This window comes from Hippocampus guttulatus, chromosome 20 (genome assembly GCF_054856545.1).
Source record: "Hippocampus guttulatus isolate MCC_2025c chromosome 20, RoL_Hgut_1.0, whole genome shotgun sequence".
Lineage (NCBI taxonomy): Eukaryota > Metazoa > Chordata > Actinopteri > Syngnathiformes > Syngnathidae > Hippocampus > Hippocampus guttulatus.
The window spans coordinates 11,410,025-11,425,963 of NC_141280.1; positions in this window are offsets into that span (position 1 = coordinate 11,410,025).

A 15,939-nucleotide genomic window follows, 5' to 3' on the forward strand; every position below is an offset into this window, starting at 1 on the left:
TGTATCACTGTGGGCCTCACAGCACAGTAGTAAACTGCAGAGTGCTCAACCGACACTTCCTCCATGTGCAGGTGCACTCGCTCCCTGTCACTTGCTATGCTGACCGACATTCCCGGCTTGACCTTCAATGGTTTGCCGTTTCATAAGTGGGAAAGCAGGAAGTGTGGTGCTTGTCCAGGAAGTTGTTTATACCAGAAGAAATCATCACCACTCAGAGCCTTGTCGGGGTAAACATATGACAGTGTCACCCGACTGCCTTTTGATGCCAACATTTCAGTCGTGACCGCCACCAGCTCGCCACTGGTGCCTGAAGGATGAGACAAAAGCAGTTTCAGCATTCAGTTGAGTGACTCTTCACCTCGCCAAGCAAAACTCACCAGCCACTGTAGTCATGAGCAGCAACCAAGCTGACAGCAACCTGCCGAAGAAATTTGTCAACTCTGCTTCGTCTTCTGAACTCAAGATCTCATCGCGTAACTGAAGCTCCTCTCTGATCACGTGAGGCCACGCCCCAAGATGCCTTTTTCTCTTACTGTGGACAAGGCAACTTTTTTCATGTTGCCTTGTCGTTATTGAACCTTCTTTTTAATATCGAAATGCCAACATTGAAATGCAGCTTGATGTTCAAGTTTATTGTCCGTAACGAAGAAGGACAAGTCTAAAAACAGGTTCATATTACTTTTTTGAACGAAAATATAATTTAGCACAAGACACAAACGAAAATAGGGGGTTCTTTTTCAATTCCTGGAAGTTGTCACCGTCAGCATTTCTCCTACTGCCCAGAAGAGGGAAACAACGTGACGCCTGAAGACGATATCGTGACCTTTTCTTGAATGCTCCATTTCTATCCTGAATTCCAGAACCGAGCTACAGGTGGAGAAAATTGTTGGTACCCTCTCTTCCAGAAATAAAGAATAATGAAACAAACACACAAAAACAAGAAAATAAGTCAAAATTATGAATGAAAATCAGAAGTTGCCGTTGAATTCTGATTTAAATAATAATCATACCTCTACCACTACTACTAAAAAGACAACAAATATTAGCAGCATTCCCGTTTGGGCGACAAAAAAAAATAAAATCTTGGGTCACAAATGCTCCACCACCAAAATAAACAAAAATCCAACACTTTCCTTGTTTTTTGCTCACAATATGTGTTCACTAATTTACAAATGCAACGGGCCAATGTATGTGTGACAGCAGTGAGATTTTAACAGAAATAAAACCACAGGAGCTGACCAAGGTTGTTGTGACAGCAGTTTATTCCTTGTATGCTGACAGCAAAATGGGGATGAGTGTCATCTCTGTTAGCAAATGGCATTTGTTGGGGTGAGAGTCGGCCTTTCTCTTCCTCCGCGTGTTCGTTAATTTCGGATGATTAGGATGTTGGTGATCTAAATACAGGCTGGAGACGATGAACAGTACCTTCAAAGGTTTTATTTTTCTTTTCTGCAGTTTACAAATCGATTCGAGGTCCTGAGAATTTCAGATTTTGTCAGGAAGCCCAGAAAAAATACAGTCATGAGAATATATTGAGACAATATGATGATGACAGGCAGGGAGTTACGCCTCCATGCAAATCCCGGAAACAAAGACACTAACATTTGACTAGAGGTAAGATCGGGCCTAAAAAATCCAGCCCAACCCGACCCGCGGGTATTAAAAAGGCCGACCCGGCCCAAGCCCGACCAATTAACTTGATTTGCAGGCCTGAGCCCGAAGCTAGCTCAAAATTTCAGATTTTATTTGTGAGGACTCGGGAGGAGGACGGGTGATTTATGATAACAAATTAAAGCCTGTCTCATTGTTAGAGGAATCTATGAGCAAAATTGTATCATGTTTAAAGTTTCATTTAATCTGGACACATCTAAACGTTTGGGTGCGTATCCAGCACCCCCAAATTCCTGTGCACAAAGCCAGAGGGCTGTTGAAGTCCACAATTAGCACGTCAATACAGGTGGGCGATCACAGGGGAGAGGGCGAAACTCGGTCACAAAAGGGGGATGAATAATTCGGGAACAGCGGTTGAACAACAAAAGACGAGTTGAGAACACCCGTCGTGCCCAGGCGACATTGGCCATCCGCAAAGTCTGCAACATGTTAATTCAATGTAGACCGGACAGAAAAGGCGCCAACGTACTGGTGGTTCAATGTTTAACACAGGTAACCAATCACTATCGAGGGGCCGGACCGTGGGTACGGTATGCAAATATCGGGGGCAGTGTTTTCCTTGTATGTTACAATAAAAGCCTGAATTGGCGGGAAGGGAGCTCGAGTGTGATCGCGGAGCAACTAACCGTCGTTCGCTCTCAGAGATCCGCTTCCGCCGATATTGAAGACAATTTTCCTGTGTGCCGAGTCATTTCTTTAACTTTGTCCGAGAAAATCTCTGACACTCATCCATCCATCCATCTTCTACCGCTTATCCGGGGCCGGGTCGCGGGGCAGCACCTTTAGCAGGGAAGCCCAGACTTCCCTCTCCCTAGCTATCTCTTCCAGCTCTCCCCGGGGGATCCCGAGGCATTCCCAGGCCAGCTGGTTGACATAGTCTCTCCAGCGTGTCCTGGGTCGTCCTCGGGGGGAAAACCACACTGATCCTCCTCAATCTGAGGCTCGACTTCCTGACGGACCCTCCTCTCCAGCACCCCTGAATAGACCTTACCAGGGAGGCTGAGGAGTGTGATCCCTCTGTAGTTGGAACACACCCTCCGGTCCCCCTTTTTAAAAAGAGGGACCACCACCCCGGTCTGCCAATCCAGAGGCACTCTCCCCGATGACCACGCGATGCTGCAGAGGCGTGTCAACCAGGACAGCCCCACAACATCCAGAGCCATGAGGAACTCCGGGGGGATCTCATCCACCCCTGGGGCCTTGCCACCGAGGAGCTTTTTAACCACATCGGTGACTTCAACCAAAGAGATAGGAGAGCCCACCTCAGGGTCCTCAGACTCTGCTTCGTCCAAGGAATGCGTGTTGGTGGAGTTGAGGAGGTCTTTGAAATACTCTGCCCACCGGTTCACAACGTCCCGAGTCGAAGTCAGCAGCGCCCCATCCCCACTGTACACAGTGTTAGTGGTGCACTGCTTCCCCCTCCTGAGACGTCGGATAGTGGACCAGATACTGCTGGTGTCCACCAGCGAGTACGGGGGTTGCTGCCATGACAGGCACCAACCACCTTACGTCCACAACTCAGATTGGCCGCCTCAACAATAGAAGCACGGAACATGGTCCATCCGGACTCAATGTCCCCCGCATCCCCCGGGACATGGGAAAAGCTCTGCCGGAGGTGGGAGTTGAAACTCTTTCTGACAGGGGATTCCGTCAGACGCTCCCAACAAACCGTCACAATACGTTTGGGTCTGCCAGGACGGACCGGCACCTTCCCCCACCATCGGAGACTACTCACCACCAGGTGGTGATCAGTTGACAGCTCCGCCCCTCCCTTCACCCGAGTATCCAAAACATGTGGCCGCAAATCCGATGATACAACCACAGAGTCAATCGTCGAACTGCGGCCTAGGGTGTCCTGGTGCCAAGTGCAAATATGGACACCCTTATGTTTGAACAAGGTGTTCATTATGGACGATCCGTGACGAGCACAGAAGTCCAATAACAAAACACCACTCGAGTTCTGATCGGGGCGGCCGTTCCTCCCAATCACGCCCTTCCAGGTCTCATTGTCATTGCCCACGTGAGCATTGAAGTCACCCAGCAGAACAAGGGAGTCCCCACCAGGAATACTCTCCAGCACACCCTCCAATTAATCCAAAAAGGGTGGGTACGCTGAGCTGCTCTTTGGTGCATATGCAGGACCCGTCCCCCCACCTGAAGGCGGAGGGAGGCAACCCTCTCGTCTACCGGTTTGAACCCCAATGTACAGGCACTGAGCCGGGGGGCAATGAGTATGCCCACACCTGCTCTGCGCCTCTCACCGTGAGCAACTCCAGAGTGGAAGAGAGTCCAACCCCTCTCGAGAGAACTGGTACCAGAACCCAGGCTGTGTGTGGAGGCAAGTCTGACTATATCCAGTCGGAACTTCTCTACCTCACAAACTAGCTCGGGCTCCTTCCCTGCCAGAGAGGTGACATTCCATGTCCCAAGAGATAGCTTCTGCAGCCGAGGATCAGACCGCCAGGGTCCCCGCCTTTGGCTGCCGCCCACCTCACATTGCACCCGACCCCTTTGGCCCCTCCCATGGGTGGTGGTGGTGAGCCCATAAGAAGGGATAAAGCCTGTCTTTTGTAACGAAATCTAAGTCAAACAAGACTGTTTAAACATTTACATCTTTTATATTTCTGTTTCTGCAGTACATTAACCGACAATTTTCCATCATTGACGGATTTTTTTTAAGAGTTGACGGTAAAAATTTAAGGCCATCCGTCATATTGACGGGTTGAAAATTGGGCCATAGACCACAGCAGCAGTACGTCCTTAAGGATCTAGCGCAGCACTTTGAGAGAAGCAGACTGCTTAGTTTTGTATCCACACATCATTTTAGTATACATTTTTATAAACATACAGTATATTTATCTAAAAAAAAGTCAGCGAGAGAGAAGCCTGGCCCAACCCGACCCGAAGCAATGATTGACATTTTAGGCCCGACCGACCCGAAGGGCTCGGGCTTGGGCTTAAGATCTTACCTCTACATCTGACCCAGTGTGGCTGGAAAAAGTTGGGAGTAGTGAGGTGAGACCAGACCACCACAACCCATCATTTTCTTCGGTCTGAGCTTTGATGTGATGGCAGCAACACAGATACTTGAGATAACAGTTCCTCCTTTGATGTTAAACATGTCCTCTGGCGGGGTCCTAAACATGGTGTGAGTCAGGGGGCACGAAAGGTGATTGAAATCACAGTGATCAGGAAATACTGTACCCGTAACAGCATACGACATTCTTTCTCTCAAATGTTTGAACAGATCCAACTTACAGAGAGGGGCTCAGAAATCACAGTGAGGAATAGATTTCTGAACACATTCTTCTGATTGAAAAACGGTACAGAGTAAACATGTGCCATTTCCAGGATGAACTTTAAAAAAGTCGAACAAAACAATTCAAATATTAATTTTACAAATTAAGAGCAGTGAATTAACCCAACACACACAAAATAATGACTTAAGGCTTGCAACACTTGAATTTATTCAATAACTGAGTTTACAATACTGTACTTTGTCCACGGGCGGCCCGGTGGCCAGTGGTTAGCTCGTCGACCTCACAGTGCAGAGGTCGTGGGTTCCATCCCTCCCACATTCCAAACCCATGCGTGGCAGGTTAATGGAACAATTGTCCGTCGGTGTGAATGTGAGCGTGTATGATTGTTAGTCTGTGTGTGCCCTGCGATTGGCTGGCAACCAGTTCAGGGTGTCCCCCGCCTACTGCCCGAAGACGGCTGGGATAGGCTACAGCATTTCTGTGAGATTCACGTGGATAGTACTACGCATTTGCATTGTACAGATGTATTATGTCGCTGTAGTTTAGCTAGCGCCTGACTCGTGTCTGCACTCACCGTCGGCATGAATGCTGATTTATCCCTGACGGCGCGGGGCCTTTCTGAAGTAGTGACATCACACATGCACAATGGAAGTCGTGCATTGGTGTGAGGAGAAGAGTAACCCCCTTCGTCGCAGCAGCGCACTGCGGTTTATCATTATCTTGATTTGAATCCTACAAATTCACATATAATAAAGTAAATACGTAATTAATCAGCACATCATTGTTTAACACAATTTTATGGACATTTGTGTAATATAAATAAACTGAATTTAAAAGTAACATTAGAGTCTAAACCCTTTAATTGAAGATCATAAAAAGAAAACTCTAGATGAAATAACGGCTTTGGAATAAAACTAAATCACAGCAAATGTAAGGTTAACTCAAGAAACCAAACTGTTAATTTCACCCAAAGAAAACAGCGAGGGATAAAGAAAACACAACAACAACCAAAGAGAAACCAAACATGCATCCATCCATCCATTTTCCGATCTGCTTTTGCTCAAAATGGCCACATTTTTTATTATATTTTTTAAACAAGCGCAAAGGTAACAATTGCTTATTTTAGAGGCCTTTTATTTTGAAATGTAACATCAGATCAGTGTAGATCAGAACAAAGTACTATGGTGAGATACCTGGGGTGGCATAGTGTGCCTTTGGCCTGGTCTGGTTGCGGGAAAACAAAAATGCTTTTTATTTATGTTTTTTTTTAAAATGAGGTGACATTTTAATGATTGATGGAGCATTAACATTGACTTTATTTTCTGTCTCAAATTCAACACGCTTCTTGGTGCTATTTTGAGAGTTTTCATTCTCTCTGGGTGAACTCATCGTTGCCTAACCGCCAAGAAATTATTTTAAAACATTTTAAATCCAAACCGCTGACGGTTTGGAAAGCTTTTATTTTGAAGGTGGTTATCAGCGCTCGCTGACTGTCCATCAGCACCGACCTTTTCGGTACACCAAGATTGCGGAATCCAGTTGTCCCCAAACTACGGCCCGCGGGCCGGATCCGCCCGCCTCTGCATTTGGTCCGGCCCCCCTGAACAATACCACAGTATTTTGATTTATTTTTTATTTTTGTGTATTTTTATTTGATAGTAAAGTTGGGCTTTTGCATTAGAATGTTCCTTAGTTCTGAACCATTTTCATGATTAACTATTAATTAGTAATTATTTCACAAACACCTGTATAAATACCTTTACTATAACGTGACATTTGTTGCATCTTTTTGCGGTCTATGCCGTTATCTGGCAACCCCATAAAAAAAAATCCTAAATCTGCCCATCTCAAAGAGAACGTAATCATGGCGAATAGGTTAGGTAAGAGAAAAATAGATGCAGAATGCAGGGTATTTAACCCAAAGTGGACAAACAATTCTTTTTTTGTTCAATGCAAAGAAAAAGCTGTCTGTCTCATCTGTCAAGAGGCGGTGGCGGTATTCATGGAATACAATCTGTGGAGACACTATGAATACCGTCACAAGGACAAATACGACAGCTTCCAAGGACAAATGCGAGCAGACAAACTATTAAAACTAAAAAGTGGAATATTCGCTCAGCAAAATACATTTGTTCACCAAGCTCAGCTGAACCAGTCATCTGTTCGAGCTCACTTCAGGGTTGCTCAACTGTTAGCAAGCAGCGGTAAACCTTTTACCGATGGAGAGTTTGTGAAGAAATGCATGATTGCTGTCGCGGAGGAGGTGTGCCCCGAGAATAAAGACGTCTTCAATAGCGTGAGTCTATCAGCGAGTACAACCACCAGACGTATTGAAGAAATCGCGGGAAATGTATATGCCCAGCTGCAGCAGAACACGAGAGATTTTGAATTTTTTTCATTAGCACTGGATGAGAGCACGGACGTGCAGGACATAGCGCAACTGCAAATTTTTATTCGTGGAGTTAGCGCAAATTTGAGATGTGCGAGGAGCTGGCAGCCCTCCAAAGTCTCAAAGGGACTATGACGGGGGGAGGATGTTTTCGGCAAAGTGCACCAAACGATGGAAGAGTTCGACCTGGACTGGTCAAAGCTGGGCAGCGTCACAACTGACGGGGTTTTAAGTATGGTGGGTGCGTCTCGGGGCCTAATAGCACGTAATAACCGAGAGATGGAAGAACGGGGTTTCACCACCCCAATACAAATCCACTGCCTAATTCACCAGCAAGCACTGTGCTGCAAAGTATTGACGTGGGATTCTGTCATGAGGGTTGTAGTGTCATGCATTAACTTCATCAGAGCAAAGGGACTTAAACACAGGCAGTTCCAAGAGTTCTTTTCTGAGCTGGAATCTTAGCACGGTGACGTGCTGCACTACACAGAGGTCTGGGGTAGAGTTTTGAGGCATTTTTATGAGCTGCTACCCAAAATTAAAGAATTTCTTCATTCACAAAACAAAATGGTGGCAGAGCTGATCGACCCAGAATGGAAATGGCACCTTGCATTTTTAACAGACATGACAGAAATGCTGAACAGGTTTAACTTGCAGCTACAAGGCCAGGGAAAACTCATTTGTGACATGTATTCCCACATAAAAGCATTTGATGTGAAACTTGAGCTGCTTTTGGGACATGTTAAAAAGCAAATCTTCATCCATCTCCCTGCTACACAAAACCTCTCTGCAGAGAACCCAGCGGCCCCGTTTCCAGCTGGAAAGTGTGTGGAAGCACTGGAAATGCTGAAGGCGGAGTTCAGTGTGCAATTCCGTGAACTACATGTTTATTTGAAAGAAATCAGTCTTTTCCAGAACCCCTTTGTTGCCGACATTGATGAAGCCCAGCCTTATTATCAGTTTGAGTTGGCCCAGTTACAGAACTGTGATGTTCTGAAAGACACATTCAAGCCCAGCAGTCTCATTGACTTCTATTCTGCCCTCCCAAACGACACGTACCCCAACATCAGAAAACACGCATTGAAGATGTCCACACTTTTTGGAAGCACGTATATCACGCGAGCAAACCTTTTCACACATGAAACTGCTGAAAAGCCCAATGAGATCAAGATTGACAGATGAATATCTGCATCAGTGTTTGAGACTGGCAGTGACTGAAATGGAACCTGACATTCAACTTCTCACCAGCCAGATGCAGGCCCACAGTTCACATTAATGAACATACAAAGATAAGCTCACTTTTCTGATGTTAATGAGTCATTCTGAGCATATATAAATACTGCATTATCTCTGGTGATCTCAACTTGCTCCTCTTTAGCTCTCTCCCCACCACCATCTGGCTGTCTCAGTGTCTGAATCATTTAGTTTCTTTTTCATGTAGAAATAGGATTTAATGCCTTTTTCTGTCTTCATTTTTAACTTTAACTTTTTAACAGTGAAGAGGAATTACACTTAAGCAACCCTAATGTTGGAGACTTGCTTGGTTTTGTGTTGTGGTCTTACCGTGACAAGATAATACTACTTGTCATCGTGTTAATCTTGGGACTGCTTCTCTGAGGGCTGCTTCTCATCTTCGCATCTTTTTTCAGTGGTACAGTGCACTAAATGGTCCGACGAGAATGTTAAGCCACGCAATTCAGTTCCACCTTTGGCGTCTGCGACTCGGCGCGACTGTATACAGTAATCCAGTGTTTGTCAATCTTTTTCATCAATCTTCTTTCATTGAAAAAATCCCGTGGCACACCACGACCTGAAAATGTGGAAAAAGATTATTTTAACAATTAAGTGTTGTGTGGCAGTCAAAAGGAGCACACACGATTGACTGTAAACATGTCTTTATTCCACGACTGCCAACAAGTGGATCTGAGCAATTACAAATTTGCGCGTTTATGACATTCACATAAACACGGCCCCTATTGTATGCCTGCTGGGTGAGAAGCATGGTCCTTGTGTCCGCCCCCCCCCCCCACCCTCGAACACCCAGAAGGACAATCAAAATGACAACTTCACAGGGGGTTTTATTCGCCTGCCACAACGACTACACAGTCTGTCTCTTGGTGGCGCAGGCGAAACTAGTCGGGCAGGAGACACAGGTGAGACACGAGTGGGAGAACGACAACCAACACCGACACGCTGAAGTGAGGCTGGGGGCTTCGGAGGACGACCACGGCGAGGGACCTGGGCCGGCAACAGCACATCGCCCGCAACCAAATGAGCTGGTTTGAGCCTATCAAACGAAACACACTCTCTTCGCCCACCCATATCAATCGCAAAACTCTTATCACCGTGCTCGAGCACCCTAAATAGGCTGTCATACGGTGGCTGGAGGGGCAAGCGGTGGGCATCATGGTGCACAAAGACAAAACACAAGCGCAGACGGTACGAACACTTTGGGAACAAAATGGTGAACGGGTGAGTTAGGGGTCCCTCCGACAAAAAGGGGAAAGAAGGCGCGCCGGAACTTTCTGGCAGAAATTCACCGGGAACACGAAATAGTTGACCGAGCACCAACTCAGCAGGGGCGGCATTAAGATCTTATTTCGGAGCCGAACATAACCCGAGCAAAACCTACGGAAGATGGTCGACCCAGTTACCGTCTGAAAGCGCAGCCCGCAGCGCAGCTTTTAGCGACTGGTGAAAACGTTCGCACAACCCGTTAGCCTATGGGTGGTAGGCCGTAGTGCGGTGTACCTGCACACCCAAGGACCCTGCCATGGCTGACCAGAGCTCCGACACAAACTGGGGGCCCCTGTCCGAGGTGATCTTACTTTTTTTCTTTTCTGATTGATATAAAAATTATTTATTAGATATAAACACAAAACGGGGTAGGACTAGATAAGTTTTTTACTTCTTCCTACTCCCTTGAACATAAAAACTGTGTTGAATGAAGACTGATTTCTTTCATTTTACTATTTTATCTACCTTATTTACTGTCAAATTATTACTGTATATGTTTTATGTTCAATAAACAAACCAAGAAAATAACATTTAAAAAAAATATCGGATGGTGTGCCAAAACGACAGAAAAGCACAGGCTATATCTACCGAGGTCGTGGAGGACAGGGGAACTGCTTCCGGCCACCTAGTGATCCGATCTACCATCGTGAGTAGATGTGTGAAACCCTGCGACGGAGGGAGGGGGCCTACCAGGTCCACGTGGACGTGGTCAAATCGCCTGGCCGGAATTGGAAACGGTTCAAGGTTCGCCCTGGTGTGCCGGTGGACTTTGGCGCGCTGACACGCCACGCATGCAGCCGCCCACCTCCTGACGTCCTTACGTAGTCCAGGCCAGACAAACTTGGCCCCAGCCAGCTTGACTGACGCACGAACGCCAGGGTGTGAGTGGGAATGGATTGAATCAAAGATTCGGCGACGCCAATCCAACGGAACCACAGGGCGAGTACGACCCGTAGACACATCGCAGAGGAGAGCGGGACCGCCTACACGCATTATTACCTTCTCAAGTTTAAGCCGTACTGGCTGCCGTGAGGTTGTGGATGTCAGGATCCTCGGATTGGTCGGCGGCCATTTCCGAAAAATCAACCCCAAGCTGGACCGGACATACGATTGCGCGTGATAAACAATCAGCCACAGGGTTACACTTACCGGCCACATGCTGAGTGTCAGTTGGGAACTCAGAAATGGCCGCTAAGTGCTGTTGCTACCGAGCCAACCACGGTTCCGTAACCTTTAACATTGCAAATGTAAGTTGCCTGTGATCCACAAAAGCGGTGCAAGGGCGTCCTGCAAGAAGGAAACGAAAATGGTGCGTCGCAAGACAGAGTGCCAGCAACTCTCTGTCAAAACCGCTATACTTGCGTTCGTTATCCCGCTTCCAACCGAAAAACGCAAGGGGCTGCCATACGTTCTCCACCAGCTGCTCAACCACCACCCCAACAGCAATATCAGACGCATCTGTAGTTAAAGCCACTTGCGCGGTTGCAATCGGGTGGACCAGGAGGGCTGCACTTGTGAGAACGCCTGTGCCCATTGTGGCGACCACTCGATAGGCAGGAGTCGCTGCCTGTTGAAGCCAACATGGTCAGCTTCATTCCCCTGAATCAGCGTCTCCAGGCCAGCTTTAAGCAGAATCTCTTCCGCGGCGTGCTTGCCTATGATGTGCATGAGAAGCGCCTTCATGTCTCCCAGCGCCAGGGTGGCGCCCGCGGTGCTCTCTTCCAGGGAGGTGATCCATTTGTTCGCCGCTTTTGAGAGGTCAGGCAACCTGTCCGCGAGGCCCGCCATGTCGCAGAACGACCACGGTACGTAATGTCGCTGTCCTTGCCCCTTCATCACTAGGGGGCACTGCAATGAGGCACCGTTGTCATAGACGTCCGAACGGGGCTTTGCCCTCTCGAGGAGGCGGCTGCTTTTGCAGCATAGTTTTTCCTGTTCGTCCCGTGGGGTGGGTCCTCCGTTCTTGGGGCAGCAGATAGCCCCGTATGTCTCATCGATGACTTGGCATGCTGTTGCACGTCAAGATGTGTTGGACATGCGGCTGAACCTCTTGCTGGGGAATGCTCTGGGCCGAGGCTGGGTGGCTGCTCCCCCCTGGGGCCATCACTGGACTCAGAGGCGGGAGCTGCCGCTCTGGCCGAGGGGGTTCGGACAAGTTCATGCAGGATGGGTACCTGCTCCTACTCACGGGGTAGTTGCCATGGGGCGAACTTTCTTGTTGGTGTGATGAGTGATGGTGAATTGAGCGAAGGTGTGGTGGGCCCGCATCTCCAGGGCAGGGCTGGGAAAGCTCTATGAGTGATAAGTGTCTGTGCATATGAGTGTGCGCGTCTTCAACTGTAGTGTTGTCGGAATGGGTGTCCGGGTGAAACCTAATCTCGCGGTCGCGCGTGGGGTTAGCTATTTTCTTCTAATCCCGTATATTATCTCTAGCCTCCCGAGTGTATCTTTCTTCAAAGTCACCCGTTTTGACAGCTCGGTGGTCACTCTGCGCTGCCTGGCCTTCCGTTTCGTATTTGAGTATGTGTCTGAGGGCGCGTATGGTTTGCTGCAGATCAGAATGTTCGGTTAAGATCAACTTTTTTTTTGTTACCCCCCTCTTTGACAGTAGTGGTGTTAGCATCAGTTCCATTTGAGTCTTTGTCGCCATCTTTTGTGGTTGGGACAGTCTTAAACACTACTTCAAATGTGACTGCCACTTCTCCCTTGAGCCCCTTGTCTTCTGCTGTCAGGACATATTGTCCTGATGGACTAGTGGGGCTTGAGGCGTACGGAGGTGTTTTTTCTCGCCACTCGGGGGCGGGGCCCTTCTTGTGGTCTTTGGACATCTTTTTTATCAATGGGTTTCTCTTTAACAGGCTTCGATTGTGCCCGCTCTTGCTTTATTATGGGGAGCTGTGATACCCCAAATGCTCGTCTACGGCCCTCCTCTCTAAACCACCTCAGTACCTCTCGCTCACGAGCGCGTTTACCTTCCCTTCTGGCACTAGTGTCTTTGGCTTTGTAATGTTTGATATTTGCTTCTATTTCATCACAACAGGCTGCCATGAAGGTCCCCTCCCTCGGCCATCTCAGTTGGCCAGAGGTCCGTTGATACCATTTATTCATGCACTGTCGGATCAATTGTTCATGATCGGGTTGCCGTCTAACCACATTTGAGAGTGGCGTGGACGTACCCACCCCTCCTGATGCACCAGCGCCCATTTTGTAATTTCCCCATTGCGGGACAAATAAAGGATATCTTATCTTATCTTATATCTGCTTGTTTAATTCCGCCCAGCAGGCCGGGGATTACCGGTTCGTTTGCCACGCTCACTAACACTGTTACGAGTATCTTACCAACTGTTATGGCTGGCCTTAGTTGTGCGTGAGGGCAGAAGTTTAACCTTAGCTGTTCTTCTTTGTCACTATTCGATTCTTTAAGCAATTTCCCGAGCTCGGCTGCTTCGCAGTGTACCTCTCTAGGGACCACGCGGATGCAGAGCTGTGGGTAGTCTGTAATTTGATTCTCTTCAGTTGGAGACAAATTATCACGCAGATAGGGTCTCAGCGAAACAAACGCTTGATCCTGCAAATGATGACAAAGATATCCCAATATAGACGCTAGATTTTGAGCAGTCCAAATTCCACGTAACAACGAGTTCCAGTCTATACTAGGGAGGCTTTGTTTAATTTTGTCTAAATTGCAAAATTGAGTTATCTCCCACAGCCTTAGGTTAATTAATTGTTCACTCTGCCTCTGCTCTCTACCGTTTTTGTCTTTGTAAGTGCGCTCTATCCAGAAATTGGTTCTTATCCCTTGCGTTATCGGGTTCTCGTTTGTCAAAATGGGCTGTATGGGAGCTCGAGCACCCACCTGTATGGTGACGTCTTCCATCCACTATATTCCTTCCCTTGATTACACTCCACCGTAGCTCGCTTTTTCTATTTTTTCATAACTTTTGTTTCTTCTAATCTTACAATAACACAATTATTATTTGAGTAACCTTTGTCACTCGCAACACTTGGACAATTCTAGCTTCAACTACCCCTGTCGTTGTCAGTTACAGATAAATTTTCAACAAGACACTCTTTTTCTACATACACTCTTTTTCAAGCTATCTTTCCCCTTCTTCCTGCATCTGTAGTCACTTTCACAGATTCAGCAAGACACTCTTTTTCTACATACACATTCATTTTCAAGCTATCTTTCCCCTTCTTCCTACATCTGTAGTCACTTTCACAGATGACTTTTCGAAAAAAGCTTTTCTACGCTACCCCCCCTTAAATTTTTCGAGCAATTCCTTATTGCTTGAAACGCAACACATGTCAACTCTATCTTGGGCTACGCTGCCTGGTGGCCCACAGATCACACAAACGCTCACTCAACAACTCTGTATATTATGCCGCTCTTGGCAAACACCGACATCCACCACTCCAGGGTGGAACGCAAATTCAAACAATCACCATTCCAGGGTGGACAAAGTTCAACAGCGCAAATGCATGTACAACAATTCAGAATCTACGAGAAACATCTTAACGTAACTCGAGCAACGTCATCAACGGGCTGACACTGCACACTGCTCTCTCAAGATAGGCTAGAGCCTACGCTGAGCACCGCCACTCCAGGGCAAGGCACAATCAGCGGGAACTTAAATCGATTACTGCCCCCCTCGGGCCTTCGCCGAGCGCTGCCACTCCAGGGCAAGCCACAAACAGCGGTAACTTTACACATATGCCGCCCCCCTTGGGGCCTTCGCCGAACACTGCCACTCCTGGGCAAGTTTTAGTCGGCGGGAACTTAATTCAATTGCCGCCCCCCTTGGGGCCTTGGCCAAGCACTGCCACTCCTGGGCAAGCTACACACAGTGGTTGGACGAAACAACACAACAGCGTGCTCAGCCTCAAAACTGGGCCTTTGGGTTTGGAATTTCGGTTCGAGTCAACCGCAATAGGCAAGAAATGTAGAATTTAAAGCCAAATCGGGTCTGGATTTTGTCCCCAGGCAGTCTAACCACGATCCGGGCATGACAAGTGCGACTCAGACAGAGTAATTGTGCAGAAGAAAAGTCTGCTTACCTTTTAATTTGGAGGCCGTTTGTATGAGCGCGAGCGGTCAGCCGGTCGAGGCGAGCTGCACCGTCACCGGCTATTTGCCAAATCCGGGGCACAGGGCACCAAATGATGTGTCGGCCCGGAGCCAGACCCACGCCTCCTCCCGGAGACCAGGGGCGCGCCGGGGCGTTCCGCCTCTTCCCGGGTGTCGGCTGAGGGATCCGGTGGGCCGACACAAAAAAGACTTTCCTTGACAGAGCCGCAGATCAGGGGACACACCAGATGTTTCTTTGAGCTTGAGGCCGGAATCGTTCAGAATCCAAGTACAAACTTAGTCCAGAGGCCGAGGTGCAGGCTGGTCACAAACGGGTTTTATTCAATCAAAACCCGGAGAGGTACAGATATGCACATCGGAAAAACTCTGAATTCCCCCGAGGTTAAACACAGGTTTTATAGCGTTATGAGGGGCCAACCCCTCTCATTTCGTTGGTTAGTCTCTTCGATCATTTTTCAACTTTAATAGTATCATACTGCGTTGTGTAATTCTGATTGGCTGAGGCCTTCTTAGTTGGCTAGATTTTAATGGTATCTACAATTCACCTCTTGTCTTGGTTCTGGATTATAATGGTATCACAATAGTTTTATCTTTGAAATATATTAGAGGCCCCTGCCAGGCCTTTGTGTGATGGCATGTGGGTTTCAGGTGTTACCGTATCCCCGTAGTCATGGTAACTCAATGTATGCAAATCTTTAGATATGATCGCGTCTTTGTCGGCTTGGCAACCCGATGTAATTACTGAAAACATGCAATAGTCATTACTGCTATGCGTTTTGCTAATCCAATGGAGGGTATTTCTGCTAATCTAATGAGGACCCTCGCAGAATAGCTAGCAAGCATCGTCAGTATACATTTTGTTCTATTTCTATGCATTCTTTGACATGTAATTAGCTAACATGCATCATCAATATGTCGTTTGACATATTCATTTCTCTGTTTGACAACCATATGCCCGTTTTTTCTACCTACTACGATTAGCTAACGTAATTCCATGAAGTTAGTACAGTACT